Below are 20,302 nucleotides of genomic sequence, written 5' to 3'. Positions count from 1 at the left end.
ATAGCAGTTGGGAAGAGTGTTGTGTGTGTAAAGCATGATTATTTTATTACTGCACTTTCATCAAGCTGTGTGTGCCTAGCCTGAAGTCTGAAACTGCTCCATTGGGCTGTAATTATGGGGCATATTTTAACCGAACCAGGAAAGACATCAATTGGACAGACCTACAGCTAATCAGAGCAACGAAGCAACACATTACGTTAGTTGTCAAATGTCAACAGAGCTCAACTGCACTGTTACCAAGTCCGCGTTTTTTTCCACGGGATGTTTTCCAAGTCTTCTTGTTGAAGCGACTATTATGTGATATATATACCCATTAATGCGAATTTTAGCAGGCAACCTTGCTATCGTTTAGAGCTAGTAGTTGGCGGGTTTTGTTGTAAAAACTTGGCAACCCTGTCTGCAAGCGCGCTGGAATAAACGATCTTTGCTGGTGTTGTACAAAAATAAAAGAATTTAAGGATGCACAGAGTACTTACCCAACATGATCATCGTTTTTGAGAGAAATTGTGCAGGTGAATGCATATACAAACAAGCTCTCCGTTTAGGATTCGAAGAAATATAATCCAAGCGCCTTTGATGACGTGCACAATTACGTTACTATTTATCATTTGTCCATCATCGTCTAAAGCCCGCCCTGGCATTGGTCCAAACAATTTCTGTTCAGGCATAATAACTCCTCTATGAATCGAGTCCAGACCGAACCGCCCGACCTAAAATTGTTGTGGGAGGGGCTAAGTTCAGCTGGCATCCAGTCTAGTGTGTGCCCAAATGGAAACACAAATAAAGTTGACATTACCTCCACAGTGTTTGCACCCTTCTTCGGCCACGGAATGGCATTTTTCTTCAACCACCCTCGTTCTCTCATTTCTGTCAATAGGGGGGAGGGGAGAAATTTATTTATTTTTTTGTTACTTTTTACTGCGCCAAATCGAAGTACTCTCAAAAGTGCTATTCCGCCATATAGAGGTCCTTCTAAAAAAAATAGCATATTGTGATAAAGTTCATTATTTTCCATAATGTAATGATAAAAATTAAACTTTCATATATTTTAGATTTATTGCACACCAACTGAAATATTTCAGGTCTTTTATTGTTTTAATACTGATGATTTTGGTATACAGCTCATGAAAACCCAAAATTTATATCTCAAAAAATTAGCATATCATGAAAAGGTTCTCTAAACGAGCTATTAACCTAATCATCTGAATCAACTAATTAACTCTAAACACCTGCAAAAGATTCCTGAGGCTTTTAAAAACTCCCAGCCTGGTTCAATACTCAAAACCGCAATCATGGGTAAGACTGCCGACCTGACTGCTGTCCAGAAGGCCATCATTGACACCCTCAAGTGAGAAGGTTAGACACAGAATAAAAATTTCTAAACAAATAGGGAGTTCCCAGAGTGCTGTATCGAGGCACCTCAGTGGGAAGTCTGTAGGAAGGAAAAAGTGTGGCAAAAACGCTCCCCCACGAGAAGAGGTGACCGGACCCTGAGGAAGATTGTGGAGAAAGACCGATTCCAGACTTTGGGGGACCTACGGAAGCAGTGGACTGAGTCTGGAGTAGAAACATCCAGAGCCACCGTGCACAGGCGTGTGCAGGAAATGGGCTACAGGTGCCACATTCCCCAGGTCAAGACACTTTTGAACCAGAAACAGCGGCAGAAGCGCCTGACCTGGGCTACAGAGAAGCAGCACTGGACTGTTGCTCAGTGGTCCAAAGTACTTTTTTCGGATGAAAGCAAATTCGGAAATCAAGGTGCCAGAGTCTGGAGGAAGACTGGGGAGAAGGAAATAACAAAATGCCTGAAGTCCAGTGTCAAGTACCCACAGTCAGTGATGGTCTGGGGTGCCATGTCAGCTGCTGGTGTTGGTCCACTGTGTTTTATCAAGGGCAGGGTCAATGCAGCTAGCTATCAGGAGATTTTGGAGCACTTCATGCTTCCATCTGCTGAAAAGCTTTTTGGAGATGAAGATTTCGTTTTTCAGCACGACCTGGCACCGGCTCACAGTGCCAAAACCACTGGTAAATGGTTTACTGACCATGGTATTACTGTGCTCAATTGGCCTGCCAACTGTCCTGACCTGAACCCCATAGAGAATCTGTGGGATATTGTAAAGAGAAAGTTGAGAGACGCGAGACCCAACACTCTGGATGAGCTTAAGGCTGCTATCGAAGCATCCTGGGCCTCCATAACACCTCAGCAGTGCCACAGGCTGATCGCCTCAATGACTTGCATGAAGCAGTCATTTCTGCAAAAGGATTCCTGACCAATTTTGGGTTTTCATGAGCTGTATGCCAAAATCATCAATATTAAAACAATAAAAGACAAAAAATAAATATTTCAGGTGGTGTGCAATGAATCTAAAATATATGAAAGTTTAATTTGTATCATTACATTATGGAAAATAATGAACTTTATCACAATATGCAATTTTTTTTTAGAAGTACCTATATTACAGTTCAATTTTAACCCACTAAGAAAAGTGCCACGTTTTATTTTGTGTCACCATACTAGGTTGTTCAACTATTCGTGTGACTTTATTTAAATAGGGAAAACGTGGAGGTGTTTGGTCACTTCTAACTTGATCTCTGTTTGATACCATAGTGAATGAACTGGGCTTAGTGGGCTAAGCTAAATGCTGTCAGAATGTCACTGCGCGTTAGAGCAGTTAAGTGCATGCACTGAGACGAGACCTGCACAGATGTAATGAACTTAAACTGTATACGTTCACTAAAGACAAATCCGACTGTGTTTACCTGAATACTCGCCAGACCGTGCATTTTTACATATTTTTCACCATTCAAACCCAAACAATAATCCGCGACAGAACTGAATCACGATCGCATGTTGTCTGAAAGGCATGTGCACGCGCTTCAGGTCAGAGTCTGGCAGCGCGAGCACGTCCCGCGCCCGCTTTTTCTTCTCATGCGTGCATATTTCTGTCGCTTTCTTTGTCATGTGCTGCACGTATATATTTAACTCTTCTACTTCCAATGTTTAGTGAATGGTGGAAACAGAGCTCTGCACGCACGTCCTGACACCTGCTTTCACGCATCGACGCAAATTACCGTATTTTCCGGACTATAAGTCGCACTTTTTTTTCATAGTTTGGCTGGTCCTGCTACTTATAGTCAGGTGCGACGTATATATCAAATTTAATTCATACTGACTGACAAGAATTAGGGCTGGACAATAATTCAATATCAATATACAGTCTTGTTCAAAATAATAGCAGTACAATGTGACTAACCAGAATAATCAAGGTTTTTCGTATTTTTTTTTTATTGCTACGTGGCAAACAAGTTACCAGTAGGTTCAGTAGATTCTCAGAAAACAAACAAGACCCAGCATTCATGATATGCACGCTCTTAAGGCTGTGCAATTGGGCAATTAGTTGAAAGGGGTGTGTTCAAAAAAATAGCAGTGTCTACTTTTCACTGTACAAATTCAAAACTATTTTGTACAAACATTTTTTTTTCTGGGATTTAGCAATCCTGTGAATCACTAAACTAATATTTAGTTGTATGACCACAGTTTTTTAAAACTGCTTGACATCTGTGTGGCATGGAGTCAACCAACTTGTGGCACCTCTCAGCTGTTATTCCACTCCATGATTCTTTAACAACATTCCACAATTCATTCACATTTCTTGGTTTTGCTTCAGAAACAGCATTTTTGATATCACCCCACAAGTTCTCAATTGGATTAAGGTCTGGAGATTGGGCTGGCCACTCCATAACATTAATTTTGTTGGTTTGGAACCAAGACTTTGCCCGTTTACTAGTGTGTTTTGGGTCATTGTCTTGTTGAAACAACCGTTTCAAGGGCATGTCCTCTTCAGCATAGGGCAACATGACCTCTTCAAGTATTTTAACATATGCAAACTGATCCATGATCCCTGGTATGCGATAAATAGGCCCAACACCATAGTAGGAGAAACATGCCCATATCATGATGCTTGCACCTCCATGCTTCACTGTCTTCACTGTGTACTGTGGCTTGAATTCAGAGTTTGGGGGTCGTCTCACAAACTGCCTGTGGCCCTTGGACCCAAAAAGAACAATTTTACTCTCATCAGTCCACAAAATGTTCCTCCATTTCTCTTTAGGCCAGTTGATGTGTTCTTTGGCAAATTGTAACCTCTTCTGCACATGCCTTTTTTTTAACAGAGGGACTTTGCGGGGGATTCTTGAAAATAGATTAGCTTCACACAGACGTCTTCTAACTGTCACAGTACTTACAGGTAACTCCAGACTGTCTTTGATCATCCTGGAGGTGATCATTGGCTGAGCCTTTGCCATTCTGGTTATTCTTCTATCCATTTTGATGGTTGTCTTCCGTTTTCTTCCACGTCTCTCTGGTTTTGCTCTCCATTTTAAGGCATTGGAGATCATTTTAACTGAGCAGCCTATCATTTTTTGCACCTCTTTATAGGTTTTCCCCTCTCTAATCAACTTTTTAATTAAAGTACGCTGTTCTTCTGAACAATGTCTTGAACGACCCATTTTCCTCAGCTTTCAAATGCATGTTCAACAAGTGTTGGCTTCATCCTTAAATAGGGGCCACCTGATTCACACCTGTTTCTTCACAAAATTGATGACCTCAGTGATTGAATGCCACACTGCTATTTTTTTGAACACACCCCTTTCAACTAATTCAACTAATTGCCCAATTGCACAGCCTTAAGAGCGTGCATATCATGATTGCTAGGTCTCATTTGTTTTCTGAGAATCTACTGAACCTACTGGTAACTTGTTTGCCACGTAGCAATAAAAAAAATACGAAAAACCTTGATTATTCTGGTTAGTCACATTGTACTGCTATTATTTTGAACAAGACTGTATATCGCGATATAATTTTTTTCAATAACGGTGATATGATTTTTAAACACATTTCCGATATTTCGATATATACATTACAGCATTCCTCAATGACTGACGTTCAGGGCGCAACCATCAGAAAGAGCAGAACACGATTGGCTTCTTGCGCGATGACGTACACCACAGAAACGCAGTCAGTGCTCAGCAGTAGTAGGCTGATAGATCCAACGCGGCAAGTTTTAGCTACAAAAAGAGTTTCCCTGACCGCAACACAAATGTGACTGAACGAGCTTCCACAAGTAAGGAGAAAGAAATAGTTGATAAGAGAAGAAAGACTAACTTTCTTTAGTGGTGTGGAAGCGGTTCGGCTATCTAAAGCACTATTCGCACGGGATTAGTATTATCTAGGGACCTCTGTGATTTAAAAATTACTCTTCCACATCTGAGTTTTGCGTGGCGCATTCGCACGGGATAAGCACAGCCTGTGATTTTACTCGAATTAACTGACTTCTCCCGGATATGATGTCAAGACTTCGTTATAGATAGCTGTATGAAATCATAAACAGGCATCGATATCTTTTGATTATTTTACAGTAGCCTGCGAACAGACGCCATGAACTGAGCTCAGACCAGCGGCAGGAATAAGATTTCATTTTTCACGAGTGAGAAGCTGACGATATACGGCAGAAAATTCAGTTTCAAAACTAAATGTAAAAGCATCTATTTAAACAAGCTTGTCATTGTACTGTACTGTACTGTTCTAGCCTAGAAATCTAGACGCACCCTAGCGGCAGCAAATTTAATCTCCCCGCAAGTGTCGTCTAGGAACTCTCAATACCCTTCTGAGCTGTATTCCTCTCAATCTGGACGGACCAATCCCATCGTGTATAGAGTCGGCGGGTGGGGCCATAATGACGACGGCCGTGTTGCGTTTGCGTGCTTCTAGTAAACACAGAAACTGGCGAACGGCGGTCTTTCGAATCAGCTCTGACCGCGACTCTGGAAGACTTGGAGTTAAGCTTTTCTCTGAGAAAAGAACAAAGAACGGCACTGAAGTCATTCTTAAAAAGGGAAGATGTGTTCGGAGTTTAGCCGACCAGATACGGTGAATGTTTAATCTATCAACAAGCTCTGTTTCACCTTCGTTGCTCTGGTTGGTGTAGCGCTATCCTATCGCGTGCAGAGGGAGTTTGAAAGACAACCGTTTATCCCGCCTCTCGGATTGAGTCCTGTCTATGGTGAGTTTTCAGACCAAACATCTTGATGTGGGTCTGGCTTGTCAGGCTAGTACTGTTCGGTTCTGTGTTTCATTAAGAACAGTAGGCTATTGATGTTAATATTAAACACACCATTCAATCAGATTAATCCCAAATTGATACTCATTCTAAAGTGAAAGTATAATCCGTGCGGGCGCGGCTGCACGGGAATTTATAACGGTGCGCATTATGAATGCAGACTTTATTCTTCGTGAAAGATAAAGATAGAAATGCTCACAGGAAGAAAAAAAGCTTGCAAAAATTATATACAATCCGCCTAATCCTGGCCAAATCACAGAGATGTCGATTCGCACGGGACTAATATTATCACAGGACCTCTGTGTTCGGTGAAATATGGTAGGCTAATTTGCAGGGGAATTTTTACTTTACAAATTACAGACATGGCCGATTCGCACGGGATTAAGATCACAGACATTCTCTGCAATTATTACAAATCACCAGAGGTCCCCAGATAATACTAATCCCGTGCGAATGCGGCTTCAGTGTGCTGCAAAATGTGCCGGAGAGGTGCCAACTAGGGGTGTAACAATACATCGACATAGATGCATCAATAATGCCTAACAATACGATGCCAAGCGTTAAAAATAATCCATGTAGACTATTTATGTAAGAGGGAAGTGGCACATTTGTTTTAATACTTTCCACATTTGCACACAATGTCATGTATTAACACCAATGCGTTCATTCTCGTTTAAATTACCTTTCACATCTTGTGAAAGACGGTCAGACATGGCTTCACGAAAATGTATCATTTGCTCGTGTTTAAAGCCTTGCAAAAAGCAGCGTGCACTCATCTCAAACAGAGCACAAATAGGCCACTGAATTGAGTCTTCTTTTATTTATTTTTTTGTGCATTAGTAGATAAAGGTCTATAGTTTTGCATAAAAGGAGAATATAGCGCTATCGTTCTTCACTGAAATGTAAAACTTAAAAGAAAATGCTCAATAAACTGCGTCTGCGAAGTGAGAGTCTTGTTTATTTGACGGTGATTTCACATTTCTTGTTCGTATAAAGGCTAAATACAAATAAAAGGTGAACATTAATTTATTTGTACCGTTTTTATTTCTAAAATATTATATAGTGTTATAGGTGTTATAGGAGGAGGTTTCATAGACTTGGCAAATTAATTTTTCAGAAGTTTGTAGGTACAGACATCCCTTGTGGCAGTTCTTGGTAGTTTTTCTAAAGATTTTATATAGTTCATATCGATATCGAAATATCGTATCGACCAAAATTAAGAAATATATCGTGATATACATTTTGGCCATATCGTCCAGCCCTAACAAGAATAAACATATAGCCGCGAGAATGCGCTCTATGCTGCTCCTGTAGCCTAATATTAACTTAAAGACAACAACTTAGAAAGACTGAACACAAACAAAATGCCCCCATAAAGAAAATCTTATTCTGCAAAATACAAACAGCATGTAGTAAAATATGCAGCGGAGAATGATTCACACAACGTTAGTCTCGCGCGGCTGAGCCTCTCCCGGCAGAGAGTTCAAGCATCTGTGGACTCGTTCCTTCAGCTCTGGCCATCTTGCTTACAGTAGCTTTCTTTTTCTTCTTTTCGCCAGTCCCTTACAAGTTTCTCACTCACTTCAAACTTTCTTTCTTCTGCTCGGTTATGAAGTGAAGCGGGCACGAGCGAGTGCTCGCATGCGCGTGGCTCCTGCTCTGCCCTAATGCGACTTATAGTCCAGTGCGACCTATAAAATTTGTTCTACTCTTCATGACGCATTTTTTGACTGATGCAACTGATGACTCCGGAGCGACTTGTAAGAAAAAAAATACGGTAAGAAATACTGCTCATAGGGCTGGGCGATATGGCCAAAATTTGATATCCCGATATAGCTCATTTGATATCCCGATAACGATATACATAACGATATAGCAATTTTTCTGTTAATTCAGTTTATGAATAGTCTATACAAAATTGCAACGTGGAAAAGCAGTTTGAAATGATATACAAAACAAATAAAGGTAGTATGGACTACATTTTTATTCTATTTAGAAACTTTTTTCAAGCAAGACTGTTGGTAAAGTTAACACCTCCCTAGGGATGTTAACCGATGACCGTTTGACCGATGGCTGACCGTATCAACGTTAACCAATCAAAGTTGTCGGTTAAAATAAATAAAAAAGTGATCTCTAAATTAGGCTATTATACAGTGGACTAAACGCTACTACAATTAGCCGTCTCATTCCAAAATCTTTTTGTGTGAAGTGAACAAATCCCTCGCACTCAATTCTTCATAACTCGCCTGTTTGTACTTAATAAACCAATAAAAACATTTGGCGCGAGGTCACAGCGTTTGGGTTTGCGCGCTCACAAGGTTTGCCAAAAGTAAACAGGCTTAAACACTCGAGGTTAGAGCCAGGGCAGACGACAGTATGAAGCGTGCATTTCGCTTAAGATGGGCTTACATTTGGAAATATATTACATCTTCATTTCAGTGGTAACACATAAGGTGTTGATCGTCTTTCTTTATCATTGTTAGCACTACCTCGAACTAAAGCGGCATCTCTTCAGAGCGGTCATTTACTTAAATGAGCCGCGGCAATGATTCAAATGAGCTTCTAACGCTGGACAAACGCCTTTATTTACAACGCCATCACCTTAACCAAACCATTTCGAAACTAAGGAGCCATTGTCCTCTGATTACAAACAAGCTCCTCGGCGGCGCGTTTGCGGGACTGTTTCACGCTGTGGGGGATTTAAAAAAAGTGACGTGAGTGGAAGGGAGGCGGCAGCGCGCGCGTGTGCGTGTGTGTGTGTGTGTGTGTGTGTGAGAGAGAGAGAGAGCGAGAGAGAGACAGAGGGAGCGCGGCTCGCGGCTGTTATTTCAAATAGCGCAGCATATTTTAAACTAATTGGTTAACCGGTTTCAACCGGCTAATGAGGCTCGGTGGTCGGTCAAGAAAATGTTTAGTTTTCGCCATCCCTACACCTGCCATTAAAATATTTCAATATGGCTATATGGTGTGCCACGCGTAAAAGCCCGCTGCAGCGTCTGTGTCTGAAGTGTGTTTTGAGCGCTTATGCCCCCACTCTGGCATCATTACTCTGAGAATTACCCTGGTCTGAACCGCGTCTACTACCGTCTTCCTCCATGTGTGTTTCTGTATTGCAGCGTGCATGGGCATGCCGTGGCGTGAGGTGCATCTTGACGTAAAATTCTGCCGTAAACGCCTTATCGTGGCGTAAGCGATAGAGCCTTATATAAAACGATAGACATTTTCTATCGTCCAGACGATATATTTCGTCATATCGCCCAGCCCTAACTGCTCATATTAGCGCTGTCCTCCTAAAGTACCGGTACTAATAAAATTCCATATTGTACCGTTTGTAATAGCAAGGTATCGCAATACTTTTCTAGAACCGGTATATCGTGCAACACTAGTTTCACATCAGTGATAAAGCACAAAACTCATAGTGATTTATTGGATGGAATGTACGCCACAAAATCTTGTCCATTTATCAACTGATAACAGTATAAACTGAACAATCGAGTCTTGAAATTTTTGAATCAAAATCGTTTCTCAAAATCTCACTAAACTTGAATATAAACTTTGAATAGTACGCGGTCTCCGTGGCCTTGGCTACATTAGCAGATAACGAGGCAGCTTGCGAATGACTGACATCTCTGTCTTTTCAAACAGATTACATAAACAGAGAATATTTGTTTTCTGTGTGACAAGTATGCACTAAATTGCAGTTCATTTTTTGACAAGTTTGGGTAAGAATGGACTTCTTTGAGAGAGAGGCGGCAGATCAAGAATCATGTTTGTTTTCTTTATTTTGAAAAAAGCACAACATTTTGTTTTTAATGTGAGAGTACACAAATAAAAGTAGAAACTTAACAGATTCAAAGGATGTATAATGATAACTGATTCAAATTTAGATCAATAATTTTAATCCTGGCCGAACTAATATATAATCACAAAATATTGGCAAAGTTGTGATTTCACCACAAAGAATTCGCTGGTCACAAAGAAAGATGTTTTTGTTTAATGCAGGCCTGAATGAAGGAGCTGTATTTTTGAATGGGACAGGCAGTGTTTTATTGTGGTGGTTGTAGCAGAGAAAGTCTTTTGTGTAGTATCTAGTAGAGACCATATCAGGAGCAGTTAGTTAAAAACTTCCTCTGCTTAGAGGCTTTCTTTCCTCAGATATCCATCTTTCGGTCTACACGTGATACAATCGTGTTACATCCTGTAATAATAGTTTGTTTTCTAAAAAAAAGTTAAGTATCACAGCAACGCCAGCGAATCTGTGACTGTGTCTTATCTGAACTGGGTTCCGTTTCATTAAAGCAATATGACCATCATGACCTCTCAACCCTTTGTTTGACCATTGCGTAGTCATATCAAACAGCATGGTTGGTTAGGCATGCTCTTTTTCATAGTTTGATCTGCTCTGATGAGTTAACTGTTTTGTTTTGGATCTAAACTTATGTCGGTGATTATTGTTAGACTGAATGAAGATTGTGATTTTTTTTTTTTAACAAGGTTGTTGTTGGTAATCTCAATGGCAAAGAAATCGCTTTGAAGGGACCATGCAGTCACCAACTACTGACCTCAGATGTGTTTGAGATGGGGTAAAATATGTCACCTCTCACGGAAACATGACACTTGTATAAGCAGAGTTTTAACTGCCTTTGTTATCTGACCTTGTGACAAATCTGTCAAGCTAAGTGTATTTTACAAAGAGTAACATTACACACGGTCAGGAATTTGCAGTTTGCTAGTGAATTTGCAGTTTGCTAGTTTGTCCAGCATTTTAGAAAGCCCTGGGTCTTTTCCTGCGATGTTTGCACTTCACACTGCTCAGAAAAGGGTGCATGTTTGATAGTTCACCCAACAATGAAAATACTGCCAATTACTCACTTTCATGTCGTTCCAGTGCCATATGACTTTTATCATTTTTATCTTCGAAACACAAAATAGTGTTGTTGTTGTTTTTAAATGAAAACGGAGAGATTTGTCCCTCCATTAAAAGTCCATGCAACTAAATCTTTAATGCTTCTAGAAGTTCATCAAGGCATTGCAAATGTCATTCATATAAACTAAACTGTTTAACCCAAGTCTTCTGGAGAGACATGATCACTTATTTCCACTTTTTTCCATTACCCTTTTTGTCATCCACCATGCATAAATAATTAGTTTGATATGTTTAGAAAAATAGTAAAACCCTCTTCTCAACAACCTAATGGTTTGAGCATAACTCATATTCATAGCACAAACTATGCAGGACGTGGGACACCCCGATGTCTATCTGGGTTAGGGTTTGTAAAATAACAGCATTAAATGGTTGACAAGGTAAGGGTGAAGCCAGCAAGCACAATGGAAAGCTGAAGTCTGTCGTGAATGGGAGGAAGTGTTGCACAAGAGGAAGTGGCCAGAGCACCTCCCAGCGCTTTACCACTGGGGCAGTTTTACAGCCTACAGGCATTACATGAAGAGAGGGTAAAGTCATTTTGAATGTTTAGAACATAGCCTAATTATCACACATCTAGCAAGTCCTGTGCGCCGATCAAACAACACATCTGTAGGCTTGAGGTGTGTGGTATGATGAGGGGGTGATTCATTGCAGCCAATAGACCAAAACTCTGCACAGTAATTGTTTTGGGGCCTTTGACAGACAACACTTTTTTTTATGTGGTGGTAATGGGCCAATGATTCAGGTGTGGCATAACAAACCTACATGAAATTCAAGGAAGTCTGAAGCAAGTTTGAAATCAGGAACTTAACATGCAGTGATTATAGGTTTTGAGAATACATTGTACTTTAGTTGTAACGCTTTATTCTAGGCTTTGAATGGGGAGAACTATTACGGAAATAATATGAATCCTTATATAACGGTATATTTGAAAATATACCGAATAATATATTGTTAATCTATTCAAATATATTGAATAATACAAAGGAATTGCCGCTTTTCATATATTGAAAAATATGTGACTATATATTTACTAATATATCGTCATGTATGTAATTTTATATTCCGTAATACACATAATATATAGGTGTACATGTAATAAGATGGGGTACTGCACGTGTATAATATTGCAGATATACACCTGATATATATATATATATATATATATATATATATACATACATACATACATACATACATACATACATACATACATACATACATACATACATACATACATACATACATACATACATACATACATACATACATACATACATACATACATACATACATACATACATACATACATACATATATATATATATATATATATATATATATATATATATATATATATATATATATATATATATATATATATATACATATATATATATTCTAATATTGTGCTGTTCCCCCTTTTGCGGCCAAAACAGCCCTGACCTGTCTAGGCAAAGACTCCTCTAGAACCCTGAAGGTGTGCTGTTGTATCTGGCACCAGGATGTTAGCAGCAGATGCTTTAAGTTTTGTAAGTTGCAAGGGTGGGGCCTCCATGGATCGGACTTGTTTGTTCAGCACATCCCACAGATACTTGATTGGATTGAAAACTTGTTGTGCTCTTCAAACCATTCCTGAACCATTTTCGCTTCGTCACAGGGTGCATTATCCTGCTGAAAGAGGTGACAGCCAACAAGGAAAACCGTTTCCATGAAAGAGTGTACATTGTCTGCAACAATGTTTAGGTTAGTTGCAACATCCACATGGATGACAGGACCCAAGGTTCCCCTGCAGAACATTGTCCAAAGCCTCACACTACATCCACCTGCTTGCCTGCCTTCTTCACATAGTGCATCCTGGTGCCATGAATTTCCCTGGTAAGCGATGCACATGTATCCAGCCATCCACGTGATGTAAAAGAAAACATGATTCATTAAACCAGAGCACCTCCTTCTATTGCTCCGTGGTCTAGTTCTGATGCTCACATGTCCACTCTTGGCATTTTCAGTGGTGGATGGGGTCAGCATGGGCACCCTGACGGGTCTGTGGCTATACAGCCTCATACAAAACAAACTGTGATGCACTCTATATTATGATACCTTTCTATTGGAACTAGCATTATCTTCAGTAGCTCATCTGTTTGATCAGACCACACAGGCTAGCCTTCGCTCCTTACGTGCATCAATGAGCCTTGGCCGCCCATTACTCTGTCGCCAGTTTACTACTGTTCCTTCCTTGAATCACTTTTGATAGATACTGACCACTGCAGACCGGGAACACCTCAAAAGAGCTGCAGTTTTGGAGGTGCTCTGACCCAGTCATCTAGCTATCACAATTTCGGCCCTTGCCCATTTTTCCGGCTTAACACATCAAGTTTGAGGACCAAATGTTAACTTGCTGCCTAAAATATCCCACCCACTAACAGGTGCCGTGATGAAGAGATAATTAGTGCTATTCACGTCACCTGTCATAATGTTATGCCTGATCGGTATATTTACTCATGCGAACACACTTTCCATAGTGTGACTGTGACATCCGTTAACCAATAGTGTAAACATAGATGATGTCACAGGTTTTTATATAAAAGAAAGAACGTAGCCTTCGTTTGTATGTAGGCCTGGGCAGTTTATCTATTTACAATATGTACTAAAATATAATTAATGTTATGTTATTGCTTTTGTATTAGTTGTTTGAAGAGAAAATAAAAGAAATTGGTCGGTCTTAATGCAAATTTACAATCGGCAAGTCGGTCGGACTAAAAGCAAAAAATAAAAATAAAAATATTTGAGTCTGTCCTAAATTGACATGGTCGGTCGGGTTATGGCAAACAAGAATATTTTTACGGATGGCCTTATGGTAACCCCCAAAACATACCAGAAAACCTTTTAAATACAAAATAATTCAACTTAAAACACTAACAGATCTCCCCCATATTAATTTTGAGCAAAACATAAAATAACACTTTATTTTAAAATGTCAGTTTTTTAACAGTCAGAAGCAAAGCATGCTGGGAACTAGAAATCTGCTGTAACTCATGTTTGAGCAATATGTACACAATAAAGGATAAAACTTTAAGTTGGCTGGTAAAGTCGATAAAACTTTATAAATCTTACATGTAATGCTATTTTTGTCTTAATTTTTAAATATTATATATGCATGAGTATATAGCCATACATGGTCAATGCATATATTGCAGTATATTGAAAAATATAAGCACTAGTTTCCCATATATGGAAATGTATTGTGTATTATAAATTCATTATATGTTGAAGTATATTTTCATATATTTTTGTCTTGTAAGAGAAGGACCGTAAAAGACATGTTTAAAGGAATTGAAAAGGAGAAATGCTGCTTTAAAGCACATTCCATCAATGATGTCACAGCTCTGTTTCTTTTTTTCCTTTTTCTTTTTTTTAGCGGTGATAATGAAAACTCTTTTTCTGTTCTCTTTTTGCAGATTGTTAGTATTTCAGTAGGACTGCGACCTTGGCGAGTGCCTAGGTAGGCCTCCCTTCTGTCACCTCCTCTGCTTTTCTGCTGGTAAGCATCTCCACACACAATAGCAGCTCTATTACAACTACTGTGCACTTATTTTACTATTTGAATTGCTGGTGAACCCAACAAACTGTTTTGTTAAAATTTGTGCATTAACTGTAATATTCTTATAGAATAATTAGCCTATTAAGAAAGCTCTGCTATTTGAGTATTTTAAATAGAAATGTTTTGTAACATTGTAAGAAGTCTTTAGTGTCACTTTTGTGTCACAATTTAATGCAAATAACATTTTGAACTATAGCGTGAATACACTTAAGGGTTAGTTCACCCAAAAATGAAATGTATGTCATTAACTCCTTACCCTAATGTCGTATATTTAATATTTAGTCAGAGAGTATATGCAGTCAATGCACACTTTACTGCCCATGTCCAGAAAGGGAATAAAAACATCATCAAAGTAGTCCATATGTGACCTCAGTTAGTTCATTAGAATCTCTTGAAGTATCGCAAATACATTTTGGCCCTAAAATAACAAAAACTACGACTTTATTCTGAATTGTCTTCTGTGTTTGTTTTCAATCCTCAAATAAAGATTCAAATGGTTATAAATCAACTTATTGATTCATGATTTGGATCGTGTGTCAAACTGCCAAACTGCTAAAATCACGTGACATTGGCGATCCAAATCATGAATCAATACACTGATTCATAACCGCTTGAAACTTTATTAAGGATTGAAAAGAGGGAAGGAGGGAAAAACAGGTAAGAGAAGACTATGCTGAATAAAGTCGTAGTTTTTGTGTTATTTTTGGACCAAAATTTGTTTCCGATGCTTCAAGAGATTCTAATTAACCAACTGATGTCACATATGGACTACTGTGATGATGTTTTTAATTCCCTTTCTGGACATGGACAGTATAGTGTGCATACACTTGCATACGCTCTCGGACTAAATATAAGATATCTTAAACTGTGTTGTGGAACGGTTGTAAAACCACATTAGGGAGAGTCATTAATTACATAAATTTTATTTTTGGGTCAACTAACCCTTCAAGGGCTTTTCACACTTCAAATAAGCTTTGTTTACATGATGGACCCTAATAATCAGATTGTAATCAGACTAGTTGCACAATCGGAATATAAAAGACACACATAACCACGTCAATCAGAATGAATTGACCAGATCTTATTAAAGTTGTATTCATATTGTAAGGGTTGGTTGGGTATGCAACAATAGCGGGAAACTGATATTTGTGCAGTGTGCACATGTCAAAAGATTAAATACGATCACAAGCTTGGGACATATAAACGCGCACATCAACCCAGTCACTATTTAAAGTTAATGTAAACACTACATTCGGATTCAACAGTTGGAATAAATTATTTCAGACTGAAGCAAATAATATCCATGTAAAGGCAGCTATAGTTAAACCTGGGTCATTCTAAACCCTGGGTAAACTGAATCCTGGGTTATCTTGGATCACGTTTCACGCTGCTTATTATTTACCCAGGGTTAACAATTAATCCTGAGTATTCATAAAATGATGTTTCACATTATTTATTCCTAAACCCTGGGCTAACGTTCTCGCATATTTGCGGGGTCAGTGTTATTATATATATATGACTATATGTATACAGGGTTAAGTGCAGTGTAAAAATCCCTTTACATAACAATAAGCTTTTTGATATCTTTAAATTTCAGAACCAAGTTGAAACTAAACTACAAAATTAGCTCATTCTGAAATTGCACATACTGTGCATTAACATACTACGGTAAAATATGACCCCTTTAAAATCACTGCCGTATTACAATTGATGTGCTATAATTTCTCCTATTTTAATGATCTGAGCGCATGGTCTGAAGTGCATGGCGCACCACTTAGGGCGTGTCTGAATCCACTTTTGCTAGTTTAACAAAGGAAAAAACATAGTCCTGAATGGTTGTATGGTTGCATGGTCCAGAATGGTTGTATGGTCGCATGGTCCAGAATGGTTGTACCTAGTCTCTTAATGAGTCATGGGTGTGTTGTGTTTTGGGCGTAACATGTAATAAACCAATCAGAGTCTCGTCTCTCATTCCCTTTAAAAGCTAGTTGCGCTTGCACCATGGCGGATTCGCTGTTTACATGGTGAAATTTGTGAGTGGAAAGACTTAAAGCTTCTCCAGAGAGGAATCCTTTTATTGTCTAATATTTAAAAAGGTTTGTGTGCTGCTGCATCTCTGTGTGCATTTTCAGACCAGTGCATCCATGGGTCTGAAAATGATAACTGCGTCATGCTGAAGCTAGCTAAAAAACACTTGCACACATCGCGCCTGGGTGTATGTTAGGGCCCAGAGTGCACTACGTTTGGTTTGGACACAGTGTTAACGTGCTGTATCTTGAACATATAAATGGGTTCTGTTTTCATTGAGTGCATTGCAGACTTGCAAGAACTTCACATCAGAATGACACGGCAGTCCAGTTGTCCAGTAACCATTTCCTCTTTTCATGCATTCCCCTGAGATCTTAGCAATGATTCTCTTTTGTCAGTTTAACATTCTGGGTGTCCCGGTGAGCTCAAGCTCTCGTATGATTCTGCTCTGGGCTGCTAGATTGGGCTGTGGTACATTCTTGGTTTAGTGTTTTCTGGTATGTGGAGTCTTCCTGCCCTTATGGCTGTTGATGTGTTGCAGGTGCAAAGCAGTATTTTTGTTTATCATATGTCTTAGCATATGTGATTGGTTTGAGCGTTGGGATAAGCTTTGGTTTCTTTCGTTTAAGAATCGGACAAATACGGTCTGTTGTATGACTGACTTGATCCAGTTTTATATATATATGTGTGTGTGTGTGTGTGTGTGTGTTTATATACTTACATTTCATCATTTTCAACTATATAGTCTGATATCTGAGAAAGCAGCACAGTTTTCCCAGCAGTTTATGGCATGTAGTTCTGTCACAATTGTTTTTCAAGCTTTAATAAAAGAGAGAAAATGTCTTGGTTTGCACTTTTTTCCCAACAGAGATGTGAGCCCAGATTGTGTAACATGGCTAGTGCGGAAGTGAACGGCATTGTGGGACATAAAGAGGGCTTGAGTAATGCAGCTTCCTGTTCCTCTAGGATGACAGCTTATGTAATCAAAGTGTCAGAGTTTACAGAAGGTGGCCACATTTAAATGCATGATGGAGGGGAGTCTAAAGCCTAGCGAATAGCTGTTTTGTGGTTTCCTGGAGAGGGTACTGAATATGTGCCAGTCTTCAGTCGGGTGGGCAAGAGTGCTTAGAAGTTATACATTAGAAATGCATTGTCGTGTGATAAAAGAGGAGATTATTAGGTATGTGATGATCATGAAATTTGGCTGATGATTAATTGTCAAAGGAAAAATTGCTATTATGACTATTAATTGTCTGTTTTAGGGCTTTGATGATTATGACGATTATTTTTCCACAAACTAGCCAATCTCAATAAATGCAGTCTTACAATACACAATAAATGCGGGCTGAAATGCTTGCGTAGCGTCCTACATCATATGCCACGCCTGTTAAATTGCCACGTAAGTTGAATATGGAAGGCGGCCTGGTGGAAGCTATATATTGTTAAATATGGATATTGTTCTTACACAAACGCATTGCTTCACTTCAGAAGGTCTTTATTAACCCCCTAGAGTCGTGTGGAGTACGTTTATGATGGATGGATACACTTTTTCGAGCTTCAAACTCATTAGAATATGTATTTAGAATATGTATTAATATAACTCTGATTATGTTCATCAGAAAGAATAGTCTTATACACCTAGGATGTCTTGAGGGTGAGTAAATCATGGGGTTATTTTTTTATTTTAGAGTTAACTAATCCCTCAACTTGCCGATGTTGCCAGATGACCAATACTGCTACACCCTATGCATTCTGCGTAAACCACCAACTACCATCCATTTGATTTATGGTTCTGTCTATCTGTTGTTTTGTTTGTTGTTCTGTCTGTTGTACTATTGTTTTGTCTGCATCTCTGTCTCTATCTATTGTTCTGTCTCTCCCTATCTATCATCTGTTTGTCTGTCTAAAATATAAAAGCGCAGGACCAATAAGTTCAAACCTAATAGCCTATTACAACAGATTTCCTCATATTAAATATTCCTCATGCATTAAATAAAAGTTAGACTACATACGCCAGCAGTCTAGCACGTTACGGATATATATATATATATATATATATATATATATATATATATATATATATATATATATATATATATATATATATATATGGCAGTTCTGAAGCGAAAGGGTGTGAAACACAGTATTAGTATGGTGTTCTAATAATAAGAGTGTATATATATATTTTTATCTTTCATCAAAATAACTTCACATCGCCCTTGCAATGACATCTCTTTTATCTGATGATATGGTGTGAGAGTAAGACTATTCATTCAGACCATGTGACATCACCGTACTTTATCGCCACCATTTTTGTACCTGGTCAGTCTATGGTCACAACAGCCACAACTACCAAAGGGAGATCAACGTAACCCTCTCAAGGAGGCTCACAACAAGGTTACAATATGCCCATGCTGTTAGCTGTATCAATAGTCATCTGAGAAACACCAAACTACAATTTTATTTGATCCCAAATGAGTTACATCGGCAGAATAAATGGTTGCTTTAACCTGGGCCACTGGCAGCCAAACAGCAATGTTTCAAATACATAACATTACAATGAGAACACTACTGTAATAAAATGTTTTGAATTCTCTGGGTTTAGTTGTTGTTTCAGTGTGTCTGCATACATAACTTAGTTCAACCTTCACTTGTGCATTCACGTCCTTTTGTGCAGATATAGTAATATTTCTGAGAACTTCTTCCAAGAGGACAACTTCCAGACCGGCGAAGACGTTCACAGATTATGAAGTAATGAGCGCAAGCTGCGCGACATAGTTGCACTCAGAGAAATCTCGGGGTGCGTACAGGGTGTTAGTTCAGTAGTCAGGGCACTGATCAGGTAGTCAACCCATTGACTGATTCCCTTATCAGTGCCCTGACTACTGAACTAGGGAGATGATTGAGACGTACCCACAGATAAAGCGGACTTGTTTACTGACTGACCAGCAGAGGTGGAAAGTAACGAATTACATTTACTCGCGTTACTGTAATTGAGTAGGTTTTCTGTGTACTTCTACTTTTTTAAGTAGTTTTAAAAATCTGTAATTTTACTTTTACTTAAGTACATTTTGATTAAAGTATTGTACTTCGCTACATTTTAAACCACATCCGTTACTGAGTAAAAATAAATCATTAATGCAAAGAGAGGAGGAAAAAGACCGCGATCCGGAAATGACTAATATTGAATAGAGGGCGCGGGGCGCGGGAGAGAACATGTCTATGTACTGTCTATGTACTGTCTACTACATACTGTCTATGGAGAGAACATGCGCGCAAATATCAGATGGAGACGAACAAGACGTCAGTGACGCAGACCCAGGTAAAAGCAAAACGCCGTCGTGAACTCCTGGCTAGTATGGAAATACTTTGGATATAGAAAAAAATAATGTGGTGTTGTCCTGGAGGATATCAAATTTGCACAAAATGTGGATGCAAATGAAGAAACACATAGAACATGTTCGGGCACACATCCCTCTGTGCAAATAAAGGTATGTTTATAACTTAGGCCGATTGATTTCTGTGACGCATGGGAATCCCGGAATCCAGTCATGAACATTAACTTTACATTATAACGTAGAATTGGTGTAATACACGCAAACTGGTGGATGAACGAAAAACTCGAATGTA

The 20,302-nt window shown here is 39.0% G+C and overlaps 1 protein-coding gene across 1 annotated transcript in view; it reads left to right on the top strand.

The window, feature by feature from the left end:
- Positions 1 to 20,302, top strand: part of fam49bb (family with sequence similarity 49 member Bb) — a 127,685-nt gene that overhangs the window by 55,264 nt on the left and 52,119 nt on the right. The window contains exon 2 of the mRNA XM_067435034.1: positions 14,502 to 14,584. The gene's annotated coding sequence lies outside the window, so the exon portion shown is untranslated. The remainder of the gene's footprint in view (positions 1 to 14,501; positions 14,585 to 20,302) is intronic.

Source organism: Pseudorasbora parva, chromosome 24 (genome assembly GCF_024679245.1).
Source record: "Pseudorasbora parva isolate DD20220531a chromosome 24, ASM2467924v1, whole genome shotgun sequence".
In the NCBI taxonomy this organism is placed as follows: domain Eukaryota; kingdom Metazoa; phylum Chordata; class Actinopteri; order Cypriniformes; family Gobionidae; genus Pseudorasbora; species Pseudorasbora parva.
This window is presented reverse-complemented; position numbering and strand designations above follow the sequence as displayed.